A 13,371-nucleotide genomic window follows, 5' to 3' on the forward strand; every position below is an offset into this window, starting at 1 on the left:
AGGCCGTTACAGATTAGAGGGGTTGGGTCTCTAGGGCGGCTGCGCGATCTCATTGGTAGAAGGAGGAGCCGCTCCCGCGGGAAGCTGGTAATTGGCGGCGCCAAACGTCTGTCAGGGGAGCGCGAGGAAGGGTCTGCGCGGTGGCCCGCATGCGTCCTGCGCACGGCCGGGAGAGGGCGCGAGGGAAGATGGCGAGGGCAGGAGGGCTGCCCTCGGGGCTGTTACTTCGCCCTGTAGCGACACCCCCGCGGGCAGAGGCTGTCTCTGTCTCCCAGCTTGTGCAGCGCTGCGCCCGCCATCGCGCGTGTGCAGGCGGGGGGGGCTTCTGGTCTGTGGCGCTACCTGCCCCCGTGCTGTGGGGGCGAGTGGGGCCCTTACTGAGGGGAGGGGGGGAGTGAAAAACAGTGTGGTGAACGGGCGGGTCGCTGGGGAAAATGTGAGGAAGGCAGAGGGCCTGGTGTCTTTTGTGAAGTAAATCAACACTTTAAAAGGTTAAGTAGTATGAATTAGGTATATCCGATAAAGGTGAAAAGCGCAATATTGAAAAGGAGAGAAAGAGTTAACGTGTTCCCTTAAGATGTTCTGAATCAGTGGGGTTTTTTTTATTGTGGGATTGTTGCTACCGTGTGGGCATTTTTTCCGCCCAGGTAGGAAATCTTGTAGTTCTAAACAAAAATTAATGAAACAGGAAGAGGTTTAGTCTGTTACATGCGTGATTTTACATTTTGGGAAGCCGAGTCCTTGGTAGAAAGGAGGGATTTGTTAGAAGGAAGGATGGATGAGAAAGAAAAGTAGGAGCAACCTGAGACAGAAAGGCAAAAGTGATGTTAAAGCATGAATGGTTTCCTAGTGCTGTTATGACAGAGATACTGTTCAGCAACAAATTAATTTTTCTGAAAAGTAACAAGTGAAATCTATAAGATTTTATTTAAAAATAAAGTGACTTTTATTGGCAGACTTCAAAGCTGCTACCAACGGTATGCTTACAGTAGAAACAGGTCTGCACCCTGGTTTGTCAGGTAAAAAACTTACAAGTGATGGGCATGAAGACGTAATTAAATTTTTGCAAGAGGTCTGAGAAAAAAAAAATCTTGATTAAGGCCTGGTACTGCACTCACCTTTTTTTCCCTTCGTTGTAGGAAAAGTGAGTTATATTTATTAAAAGACTACAATAATGCAGGGAATTTCTTTAGTAGTAATAAACGAGAATGTGGAATATATAGTCTTCTCTAAAAGCAAAAAAGCTATGTGTATGCAAGTAAAACATGATCTTGCAAGCTGATAGCTATAGGATTTTAGTAAGTAATAAAGGCATGATTAACCTACTCTGATCATAGTGATTTGACTTGCATAACAGACAAAGACTCTTCTATCTGATAGTGGTTTACTTTGCATGGTGAACATAATGTTTACATTATTTGTGGTGTAAAGTGTGTAAGGAACATATGGGAACATCAGGAAGAAGAGCTAGTCAATTCTGGAGACAAATATGTTAGAAATATAATCAAAACAATTTGCTAAAGGTAAAACTGCTTGCTAAATATAAAAAACTGCTTAATAAATTTTTGTATCTTTTACCACTGTATTTGTTAAATCAATGGTTTGGTAGTGTGGGTGGGTAGAATAGAATGTGTTTATTGGGGGAAGGAGTAGTAGATACTGAATTACAGTATTTTTTTTCCAGCCATGCTTGCAGCTTTGTCAGTCTGTATCACAGAGAAACAGCAGATGGATTCAGCATATGATCTGTGGCTCAAAAGAAATCAGATTTGGTAAGCTTTTCCAAAACTACCTACGATTAATACTACTTCCTAAATAATTTTGAAACAATTTTGTTAGACCATATTTGTAAAAGATCTGTATTCTTCATTCTGACGCCATAATGCTTTGAATGATGGCAACTGTCTAGGTGCTCCTAAGGCTGAATTATGCTCGTTGCCAGAATTCTGGAGAATAATGAAAAGATTTGTGTTGCTACTGAGTTACCTTCATTTCAAAGCCATCCCTGTGCAAGGTTTTCAGTTTTCATTCAGATCTGAGATTTCGGGGTTTTCTGTATGTTCTGCCAAGGAGAATGCCATAGTGGCTCTGGAAGGTTCACAGAAGTTGCAAATGGTTTATAAACAGTTCTCATCTTGAAGAAGCCTAGTATAAAGAAATGGTTGTAGGAGTGGAAGGACAACTCTGCTGTTCTTTCCTCTCATTACTTTTGGTCTGTGCGATTATGACAACATATGACATATAGAAAATTAAGATTTGTTTCCCAGAAACTTTTTACCTTATTCAGATGAGTCCTAGGACAGATTAAAGAAACGTATTAGTGAAGACAGCTCATATGTAACACCAGAACTGTTTTCACATTGCTCTCCTACGCAAAGAATTTAACTGTGCTTGGAGGTACTCCAGCTGTATTTCAACAGTAGACTGAACCATACTCGGCATGCGCAGGACTATTCTGCATGTTCGTCTGTTCGAATGCTGGTTTACTTATTACTGTTTTTTACACTAGTAGTAATCTATTTGTTCATCCCAAGACTAATATTGTGAGGAAAAGACATCACATCAGCTAGAAGAGGCTGGCAGGGTACAGGGTGTGTATTGTCATATATTCTATTCTTTTTTTTTTTTTTTAAACTCAGGAGGTGTAGTACTATATTTCAAAAACTTACAAACACTTGCACTCAAATAGAAGTTTGCAAAAGCAAAGTTGCCAGACAGCTTTCATGCAGGGGAGGCCAGAACTGTCATGGTCCTTACTATAACACAGCATGGCTTGTGTAGATACTTTGTATGGTTGGTGATTTTAATTGTGCTAGCCAGTCAGTTCAGTTAGCCACAGTGCATTTCTCTGGTGCTGCCGTGCCATGGCATAGAAGGATGGCAGTAAATTCTGAGCCTACAAGAAATTACCAACTAATACAAAGAGACTACTCAGCCCTTGAGCTGATGGGACATTAAGATCCAATAGCTCAGCCTGGCAGGCTTTTTGTTATGTTAAGCTCAGACTTATGTAGAGAATGGGCGTAAAATGGAAGATTTCCTCTTGCAAAAATTCGGCGAGGTTAATGCTTACTGAAATCCACCTTGCTTTTCAGTAGGTGTTGCTTATGGCAGACAGTTACCATTAAAATGCAAACTGTCATCTCTTACATCTGGTGAAGACCCCAGCAATCCTTATGCTAAGCATAGGAAACAAATCAGGATGTATGGCTTGTTAACAATCTGAATTGTTTCATTGCAGTAACAGCGAAGATTATGTGCTTGACCCAAACAGTTTAAACGGCTAGGGGGTCTTTAAATAGAATGTAAACAGCTCTTTCGTATTAGCATTTGCATGTTGAAAAGTGCTATATGTGCTTTTAAAAACAGGTAAATAAGGACATTTATATACCACTCTAATGGCCAACGGAAATATGATAGCATAGGTAACCCTTAAATGAAAGTATACTAACAGCAGGCATGTAGATGCAGGATGAAACTTGTAAGTTTAACAAAAAAGTGCTTGCTATGTAATTTTTTTTCCGCCCCAAATTCCTTTGATCAGCATTTAATTTCTGTTTATTTTAAATCTAGCCTGTAATCTCATTAGGATAGGGTTTGTCTTTTTGTGGTTGGTTTGCATAGTGATTGGCATAGTTGGGGCCTTGTTTCTATCCTGGAACCTTTAGAAGCTGCCAAAAGAAAATAAATGAAGTCAGTGAGACAAATTGCACTAACACTTTCTGTAGATTAAAATGAGCCTCCATGTTTTCAGCAAGTGGCAGAAAGGACAGAAGTAGAAAGAAGAAATCATGAATTTGAGAGAAGTGGTGATACAATTGGAGGGAATAAAATGATGCATTTGAAGGCAGGAAAATGCAAAGTTCTATGAAGATGTGTTAACAGCATATTGGCAGACTGGGTAGCTGAAGAAGTTTTAGTAAGTTTGGGTTGAGTGAGTGAACGGATGTGATGTGGTTACATGATGCCTGTAAGAAGTAGATACGGTTGTATCTGTATGCATGGGTATACATGGGTGAAAAAACTGTTTCTCTGTGTGTAAACTAGGATGCGATAAGGATCGGGTCTAGCAGACTTGACTGTTTAAAGGCCTGAGCTGCTCAATATTAGTGATACTGATTTGTTCTGTCATGACTAAAATGTATTACTGCACTGACCTAACTATGAATAGAAAATCTTGAAGTTTGTGAATAGTCACAGCATGTATGTGTGTTTCACAGAATCACACAAAATAGTTGGGGTTGGAAGGAATTTTTAAGGTCATCTAGTCCAACGCTGATTTCAATTAATAAGTGCATTGGGTTAGGGTGTGTAGAGATGATGTATAGTGGTAACATCATTCTCTGGGCATCAAGTTCCATAAAAGTGCACTACCATGAAAGAGCCAACACAAAATGCAAGGTTGTAATGGAACAATATACATAAATGGAGTATAATCAGGGTTGCAGTGAAGCCAAAGTGCATGATTGCAGCAAATCTAGAAGTACTCAGCTTCCTTGAAGCTAATTTAGCTACCAATAACAGTGAAACTGTGATAGCAGTCTCCAGAATGGGCTGCACCCTGGTAATTGCCTAGTAGCTGGAATTTGTGGTGTTATTGGTATCCAAGCTAGCTGGATATGTTTAAGTTCACTATGCCTGTTCATGCTGGAACTGATCTGTTTTAGTGTAGGCATATGAAAGCTCTGCGTGTGTGGATTTACAGGGAGTGTTTATAGTGTCTTGGTAAGATAGTAGGTATTTTTCCTAATATCTAGACTGGTACATAAGAATTTTAGATTAGAGGTTTACAATTTGAAGTTCTAACAACCTTGCTGAGACTTTGTGACTCCACACATTAAAGGGATTGTGGTTTATATACATCCAATAGCTCCAGTCTTTGCTGGCTCTTCGGAAACAGCACTGAGAAATAGTGTGCTACAGGAAATGCCATACTTTTCTCCCTGCGTCAATCTGAATTGTGATGGCAATAGCTTCCCGTGACTGCTATACTGACAACAATTTCCTGTGGCTCTGAGGAAGGTCTGAGGGTCTCACAAAACCTCCACAAATCAGGGCTTAGGGACCACAGTTTTATGCTGTGTTAATAAATTCATTTTAACATTACTCAGTGTTTTCAAGGCATGATCTGCTACTGTGAAATTTTCAAGACTTTCCTATTTAAAAAGAGAAAGAGTGACCAATGAAAGTCAATGTATGTAAGCAACGCAGAGGAATATAAGCAAACAAAGTAAAGACTGGGTCTTGATTGTATGCTGCAGACTTACTGCTTCTATAACAAGTTAGGAAAGTAATGCTCTTAAAACAATTTTTAATTACATTTAAGCTGTTTTTAAACTTCATTATTGATTTATTGCAGAATTATTGGTTTGGGAGGAGAAAATAATCAGTCATTCCTGTAACATTTGGTAACTGATTTTTTTGTAGCCATATGAACATAGAGCTCATTTGGTTAGGTTTATGAATGATCATTAAAGGATTTGTAAAATCTCACTGCATGCACACATGCCCCAGAAGTCTATCCTGCAATTTGAAAAGTTAATTATATGCTAAATTTCTTGTGAACAAGAGATGAAGTCAACGACTGGGGGTTTACCTAATGTCCATATGGAGAATTGATTTAAATCAATTACCATAGTCGGGGTTGCTTAAAAAAAAATTGCAACTATAAGCGATCCCTTGGGGCGAAGCACTGGCATTAGCTTACTGCTGACATGTCTCACAGTTATTTTATAATTTTAAGGAAATGTAAGTCTGAAACTATTTCCTGTCCTATCTTTTAATCTGACTGATTTCTGCTATCTTCTGAAATCTGTGCATCTGTAGGTACTGGTGGTATCCACATTGTATCTCCATATATTTTTCCATTCAGATAAAAAAACGCACAACTTTGAAGATGCAAAATTGCTAATACTATAATTGTTTCATATTTTGGCATCTAAAATCTTATCTCTAGTTTTGCATGCATACATTATAACTGTCTTTTATTAAAAGATCTTTCATTATTTTAGTATAAATAAAAAAATGAATTCATCCTGCACTAAAAACTACATCTATAGTATCTCTCAAACCATGGTCATTGTTATTAAATTATTAACTTTTTAATTATAACATTCTTATTAGATCAAGTGCCAGTCCTTTTCCCACACATATACACTGGTCCCCTTCCACAGTTACTTATTACCAGTATTAAAAGTTGTGGGTGTGGAATGAATTTATTCATTTATATAATACAATTTTGTAGTGCCCAGCTAGATCAATCAATTTTATTGAGTCTTGAAGACTCGGTCACATTTTAGACTAATTTTGATTTACTAAAACATCAAAGAGCAGCGTTTGCAGGGTATCCTTTTCAAAAGTACTGTCAGGACAATTCAGCCTTCATAGGGCTGTGGGGCAGAGATGTGTTGGTGTACCTACAGGAGGCTGTTGGGCTAGGACACCACTCTGTCAGCGCATGAGCTGCCTTGTCTCTGAGTCAGGTATGAAATACTCCAGTTCCTTCTTGCTGGAGCTACAAACCTCATGATGGGCTGGCAGTCCATTTGACCATTTCTTCATCAAGTATGGCAGGCAGGGAAGTAATTCCATTCCCCTGCTCTGATAGTCCAGGTGGATTCAGTCGAGGAGGTGCTAATTGGTTAACATGGGCCTAAATGACTAAGAAAGTTCATTTTCAGTAGTGGTTTAGTTACAGGGGAAGGTATTTACATGACCTAATTGAAGTGCCTGGCTTAAATGGCCAGTTTAGGAGCTCTGTTAGTAAAGAAAGGAATTGCTTTCAGGACAGTGGTTCAGAAAAGGTTGCTAAGCTAACTCCGAAGTGACCTCAGAAGCCCATCTGTCCTTTTGACTATACAGGTAGTCTAGTTCCACAGTTTAAACATTGAAATTGTGATTATCACCTGTAATTAGAACTAAATAGTTCTAATCAAGCTCCCTATGTTTGATAGGAGGTGGAAAAGCAACCATGTCTTGCAAAATGTTTAGTTGTGTCTTATGTAGACACTTAGTTGTGAAAATCTGCTGCAGTTCTTCACATTCCTTTATCTTTAGGTATAACTTACTGCTCTAAAACACAGTCATGGCTTTCAGAATCCATAGGGTTGCTGAAAGTTTAATTTAGCAGAGAGGTGGTTTTGTTTTGTCTCCTGCATTCATTTAAAAATGTACATTGTTGATCTTTTAAAGATCTCCCCTGTGATGATACCACCTCCTTTGACATACTACCAGTAATTAGTGAATAGATACCTGTTCTGTGTCCTCTAAATCTTTACTCTTTCAATTGCAGATTGAAAAGAAATCTTCTAAGTTTTTTCATTCCTTAATTATATGTTTAGCACTGACGTTTATGGCACAGTATCTGTCAGTTATTCATTGAAATACGGTCCTAACATGGCAAGCAGGACTGGGCCTTACCTGAATTTGAGTAGGAGATCCCTACAGAATCCTCAAGTGATTTGCTAATTGAGTCAGTAACAGTCTTTCCCTGAATCAGTGCTAAATCAGCATCCTACACTGAGTAATGGCTCACGTAGCAGAAGAGTTTGCTCACATAAACTATTACAGAAAAATTCCCTTTATGGATACTCTGTTCTGACTGAAGAAGGCTTTCCAAAGTGAGGCCTTGTCATGCAACTTGTAATTTTCATAGTGCAATTTTTAACTGTGACTATCCTTTGCAGATACCCTTACTGCTGTGGCATAATCACTTCAAGCTGCCCTAGCACCAGTAGAAATGGCCTTGATGCTTATTGGTGCCACAGCTGTTGGTGTGGAGAGCCCTGCAGTTGTGCCAGCTCTAGTTGCTAACCGAGTTATTTCTTTTACTTTGCATAACAGAAGAAACAATTCTAGGAGTTCTTGTAAAGGCCAGTCATTGCTAATACTGGTATGTTATGTAGCCTTAGCCTGAGGTTTCATCCTTTGAATGGCTCTCTTTGAACCTGAAGATCTGCTCTGGGACTAAACTCACTTTCGTCTCTCTGTATTTTTAAAGTAACTGTCCAAGAATTAAGAAAATAATTCCTTCAAGGAAGCTGTTCCAGAATAGGGATTGGGGAGTAGCCCTTGTAGTATTCCTGGTGGTACTGTCATTTGACTTGAAATGTAGAACGAGCAACTGAAGTTCTTCTGGTGCTTTTCCTAAGAGTTAGGATATTAGTCTTGATGATGACTTTGATATTTTCTTTTCTGTGGTGGAGTGGTTTGTGAGTTGGGTTGTTTTGTTGTTTGTTTGTTTTTTGGTGTGGGTTTTTTTTTTTTTTTCCCCCCAGTTAAGTTGAATGCAGTAGCCTTAGGTATTAAGTTGTTGAAATGTGTTAAGTTCTGCTCTGGAACAGGGTTGGGTTTTAGCTACTACATTCCCATCTGAGACAAAGGCTTAGAAGCTTCTTTTTGGCTTTAATTCCCTGCCATAATGTCCTCTTTTATCTTGTGACAGGTACTGCATTAAGCCATGATAATGATGGGTTTTAGAATCACAAGGATACTTCTGAATCACTCAGATTCATTTGTAAAAATGGCAGGTTCTGCAAAATTTTACGTTGCTTTATACTTTGAGCAATATAAACCAGCTTCTTGGGATCTGTGTCCTCCTTCCTTAGCTCCTGAGTTCCAGTCAAGAATGTCTAATTTCATGAATTTTGAAATTAGTGGACACTTAAGTATTCTGTAGGATGAAAGGGGCTATTTGTAATTAAGATTATGTAAGAATTTACATTTTAAGCTCTAGTTCTTTCTTATTACTTTGGGACACCTATGGGAAAGACTTCTAGATTTCTGTCTGAAAAATATTAGGGGAATAAATACTTTTTATTCTAACTAAATTAAATGGAAATGAAGGAATGGTTAATTTATCAAAAGATAAACACTCTGTAGCTCTAAGTCTCAGTCATTCCAGTTGGCAAAATGAAGTTGTGGTGTGATTAAATGATCACAAACTGTATTTCAAGTAATGCAATATATCTTGGCAACATTTTGTGTGTAAGTGAGTTTCAGAATATCTCCTCCGAAATGGAGAAATTTGTATGGCTAAAGGTATGAAAAATGAGTTATACGGTACTGAAAAAGGAAACCAAGTACTTAAATGCTATCTAGACAAATGCATGTTAAGGGACAAAAGATGTGTGTGCAAACTTACTTTTGGCATTGCCTAACTCTTCTGTTCTTACCCTACTGTCTTTTCCTGTTTGTTTTGTTTTGTTTTTAAATTAAGGTTACAAATACAATTATTTTATCTATGAATACATTACCTTGATCCATTAATTTCTGTTCAGTCTCCTTAATTATTTAAGAATGCTGTTTGTGAGAAAGGTCCTTGGAATGTTTGTGGCAAATAAACAAGGCAATAAGTATTAGTCAAATATGTGGCAGGAATATATCTAATATGAACTAAAAATGTTATACTATGAAAGATGAGTATTTTAAGTCTTACATAAAGAGAATAGCAAGAAAATATTGTATACAAGTATTTACTGGAAATTTCCAAGTAAACCAAATCCTTCAAATTCCTTTTAGCTTGTCAGTACTTTTTTTTTTTTTTAACAATTTGTAGGTTTGGTTGTCTTTGTCAGATCACATCCAGTGTGATTTTCTTATGGGATGAGCAAAGCAACTGTATTTCTTTGCACCAGAAAATAGGAGCTGGAAGTATTTGGGTAGCATCTCTGAAAACCATATTTAATACTTACTGATGGTCATCTGTATTTTGGGAGAAGAAATTGTATTGAATGTCAGGGTCCCTGGAAAAAGCAATAATCAAATAATAGTTGGTATTCAGCTGAAACATTAGACTTCCAGTTACAAATACTAAATCTTACTACTTAACAACGGATTCTGCACATTATTATATTTTGTTTTAAAATATCTGACACCATATCTGTTGTTTAGGATTCTTCAGTGAGTATTTTGGTTTAATATTAGTTATCTGTAGAGCATCGATTAGATGTTAAATAGTTATTTTCATGATTGCTGAAGAGGTCTATGCAGCTGCAGGTAAAGAAATATCTAGGAGATTCACTGTCCTTTTGAAATTTGGAGTACATCTATATTCAAATTTGTGTTTAATGAAATAATAAAGGAACAAAGATAGGGACAAAAAGTGTCCTCTATTTGCATAGGGTAGCCAGAACTGTTACTTACAAGTTGGATTATGTTTGATTTTGTGAGAAAATAGGCAATCAGTCAATTAGTTACTGTTGCATACGTGTTGGGTGGGGGAGGGAAATTACTCATATGGAAGTGGAAGGAAAATGTTTTCAGAAGGACATAACTGTCACCTTGTTTTTCTTAGCTGATGTAAGACTGAGTATTGGAGAAGTTTTCATTTGTCTTACAACTGAACTGAGGTGGGAAAATACCTTGATAAGCAAGTTGAAAAGAAGATTGAGAATTTTACTTGCCCCTTTCCATTTCTTTCTTTTACTAAGCCCATATACTACCTAATTCATTTGGGATGTTTAAACTAACTTGTAAATTATATGGGCATATAATTAAGTAACACTTCTTTAACACGTTGCCAGGTATAACCCAAGTTACTGTAGCAGCCTATGTGACTCCATGCCAAGGGTGAGGTGGAATACCGTTACTTTAAACGTTGTTTCTTTCCTACCAGAGAAAGTCCTTCTACAAGTCCTCCCAAGGGGATGTATTTTACTGCTGGGTAAGTTATTCATTTTGTGACAGAAGAAGACTGACATCCAATGTCTCGTGCAGTGGTTCAGCTGACTAGTTGCAATCTGTTAAGCTGCTGGAAGTTGTTTGTGTTTGATCATAACTGGTTTGAAATGCTTTTGTTTGGAAAGGACCAAATTGCACTAAGTGAAAGTACAGTTGAAAAGTTTCTCAGGATTTTCCATGCCATTCCTAAACCTTTCCCCCAAATTATTTTTGGTGTTGGACACATGCATTGCTGTGTATACTATTATGTAGTTAGTGTAAAATACATGAATATTTACCTTTAAATTATATGCAGTGTGCTTGTTTGCATAGTGAAACAGGATACACTTTCCTTTAAGGATAAGTGTTGGGGTGTTTTTGTTGTGAAAAAGCACATTAAGAAATTCTGTAATTATTTTCCCTTCATAAATATTAGTATTGGGTACATAGCAGATAAGAAACATTCTGATGTCCCCCTGTTAAAGCACTGACATCAAAATACAAAATGTATTCTAAGGTGTGATAGATGAACACCTTCCTTCAGAGTAGGAATTAAACCCATTTACTAGAATGTCTTTATAAGCATTTAGGGCCTTTGAAAACAGACCTTAAATCAATTGGTGAAAATCCTCAGTGTCCAAAGCAAATGGTAATTTTGAAAACTCAGAACTGTTTTTCCTCCATAGTCACATGGCAAATCATTGACAGTGGTGTAAACACGACCATGTTCCTGTAATTGCTGGAGGCAGCTGCTCAGCAGACCTAAGAGTAGTTCTCTTAAATTGATGACTTCAGTTCATGTCTGCTGAGCATCAAAGACCTAGTTAATTTCTGACAATTAAATGGAATCCTTTATTTCTGCAGTTGTACCTCTTCTTCATCAATAGCTCTTATTTCATCTAGGCTTTTGTTCTGTCTTGTTCCTTTTTTCATAAACATTTCTCTTGGCCATCTATGAATAATATACAGGAATACAGGGAAATCATTGAACAAGATAATCTTTTTCTAAATTAAAATAATTTGACCAAGGTCTCTCAAGTATATTTGGTTCTTTTGCTTAATTCTTGAGCTGTTTATTCCCACTGTCCCTTTCACACATTTCTTTTTAATTTTTACTGCTATTAGTAATTATCTTTCCTCCTTTAAATATTGTGTCGAGCTGGCACTTAAATTGCTTGTTACAATCACTGGCTCTTAAAGTGCTTTACAGAACACTGACTTACATAGTCTACATTTTTTTAAAAGAGAGAAAGGAGGGAAGAGTAGGTTGATTGTCTTTAGTACTTGACTCAGTCTGCCACACCAGCTTGTGCACTAGCCTTCAGTTAAGAGCTAAGATCAAAGCAAGCTACCAAACAGAGGTACAGATATGGTAATGTTTATTTGGGCAGTATATTGGCCAAGGTTTGTTGGTTTTGGGTTTTTTGTTTGTTTTATTTTTTAATTTTCCTTTCGATTAAAGTACTTTCAAAAATGCAGATTGAAGGTACATGGAGGTGTCTCTATAGGTTTGTATGGAGCACAAAACAACTGGCCCCAACCCTGGTTGTAACTTTTACCTGCCACTGTAATACAAATAACTATGCAGCTTTTCCTGCAGTACCAGAAAGACTATTTGTATCACATATAATTGTGTTGCATTTTATCTTCCAGACCATATTATAACTGCAGTGTTGTTCCTATCCTGATCCCTGCCTGCCTCCATGCAAAAATAACTATCACAAATTAACGGCTATATTGTTCAAGAATTAGTTGGTTTGGGATGGGTTGTTGTGGGTTGAAACCCATGTGCTACTACTGTCATGCCTGTAATACATTGGTGACTGTATGTAAGAATACATTATTGCTGGAGCTAGGATAAATCGGGAGGCCTAAACTCAACTATAGGTAAGTTAGCTTGGTAATTAATTTAGAATTTCTCATAGAAGTCTTTTGAGCAAATTACAAAAGTCTCTTTTGCCTTAAATAATATGTCAAAGCAATTCTTCTGTTCTTTGGTTGTGGAAACACAGTGGTGTTTCTTGAGGCTGTTCTACAGCTGTAGACAAGCTCTGTTGACCCCAAGATCCAGAGAACTTACAGCTTTTGAGGTGTGGCTTTTCCTTATCTGTGGACCCTGGAGATAAATCTCACGTCCAATAGGAATAACAGAGATGGTAAAATACTGACCTTAATTACTTACAGAAATGGGAATCCTACATAGTCAATTCTCATTTAGTTTTTTGTGCTGACAGAGCTTAAGAAGATGGGACAATAGAGGAAATAGAACTGACTGGTAATCATTTGGAACGTTTGTACTACCCGAGCTGAGGCAAGCAGCTGCCAACCCATCTCCGACACTGCGTCCTTCTTTTTGTCGCTTATTTGTAGCTTCAGCTTTGCTGGCTGTGAAACATGGACAATAACTTTTCTTTCATAGAAGTGTAATGTGGTTTAATTATAGTGAATGTTTAAAAACAACTTGAGGATGAAAAGTGCCATGTAAGTGCTAAACGTTATCCTTGACAAAGACACAGTAACCAGGCAATTAGTCTTTCAGATGCATCTGGTTATTCCATAAATTACAAATTAATTTCTATCCTTAAATTAAGCGTTATTGACACATTCAGGTTTCTTTCTAATTGGTTCACATGACCGATTGGATGTATTTCAGTAAAATGGCTGGTGAAGGTAAGTGTGTTTTCCAGCTAGACATTGCCTTACATGCAACAA

The 13,371-nt window shown here is 37.6% G+C and overlaps 1 protein-coding gene across 1 annotated transcript in view; it reads left to right on the forward strand.

The window, feature by feature from the left end:
• The first annotated feature begins 1,685 nt into the window (after window positions 1-1,685).
• The window catches only part of FABP6 (fatty acid binding protein 6, ileal), a 41,237-nt gene continuing 29,551 nt past the window's right edge, over window positions 1,686-13,371 (forward strand). Inside the window, exon 1 of the mRNA XM_010296338.1 lies at window positions 1,686-1,772. The gene's annotated coding sequence lies outside the window, so the exon portion shown is untranslated. The remainder of the gene's footprint in view (window positions 1,773-13,371) is intronic.

This window comes from Phaethon lepturus, unplaced genomic scaffold (genome assembly GCF_000687285.1).
Source record: "Phaethon lepturus isolate BGI_N335 unplaced genomic scaffold, ASM68728v1 scaffold28410, whole genome shotgun sequence".
In the NCBI taxonomy this organism is placed as follows: domain Eukaryota; kingdom Metazoa; phylum Chordata; class Aves; order Phaethontiformes; family Phaethontidae; genus Phaethon; species Phaethon lepturus.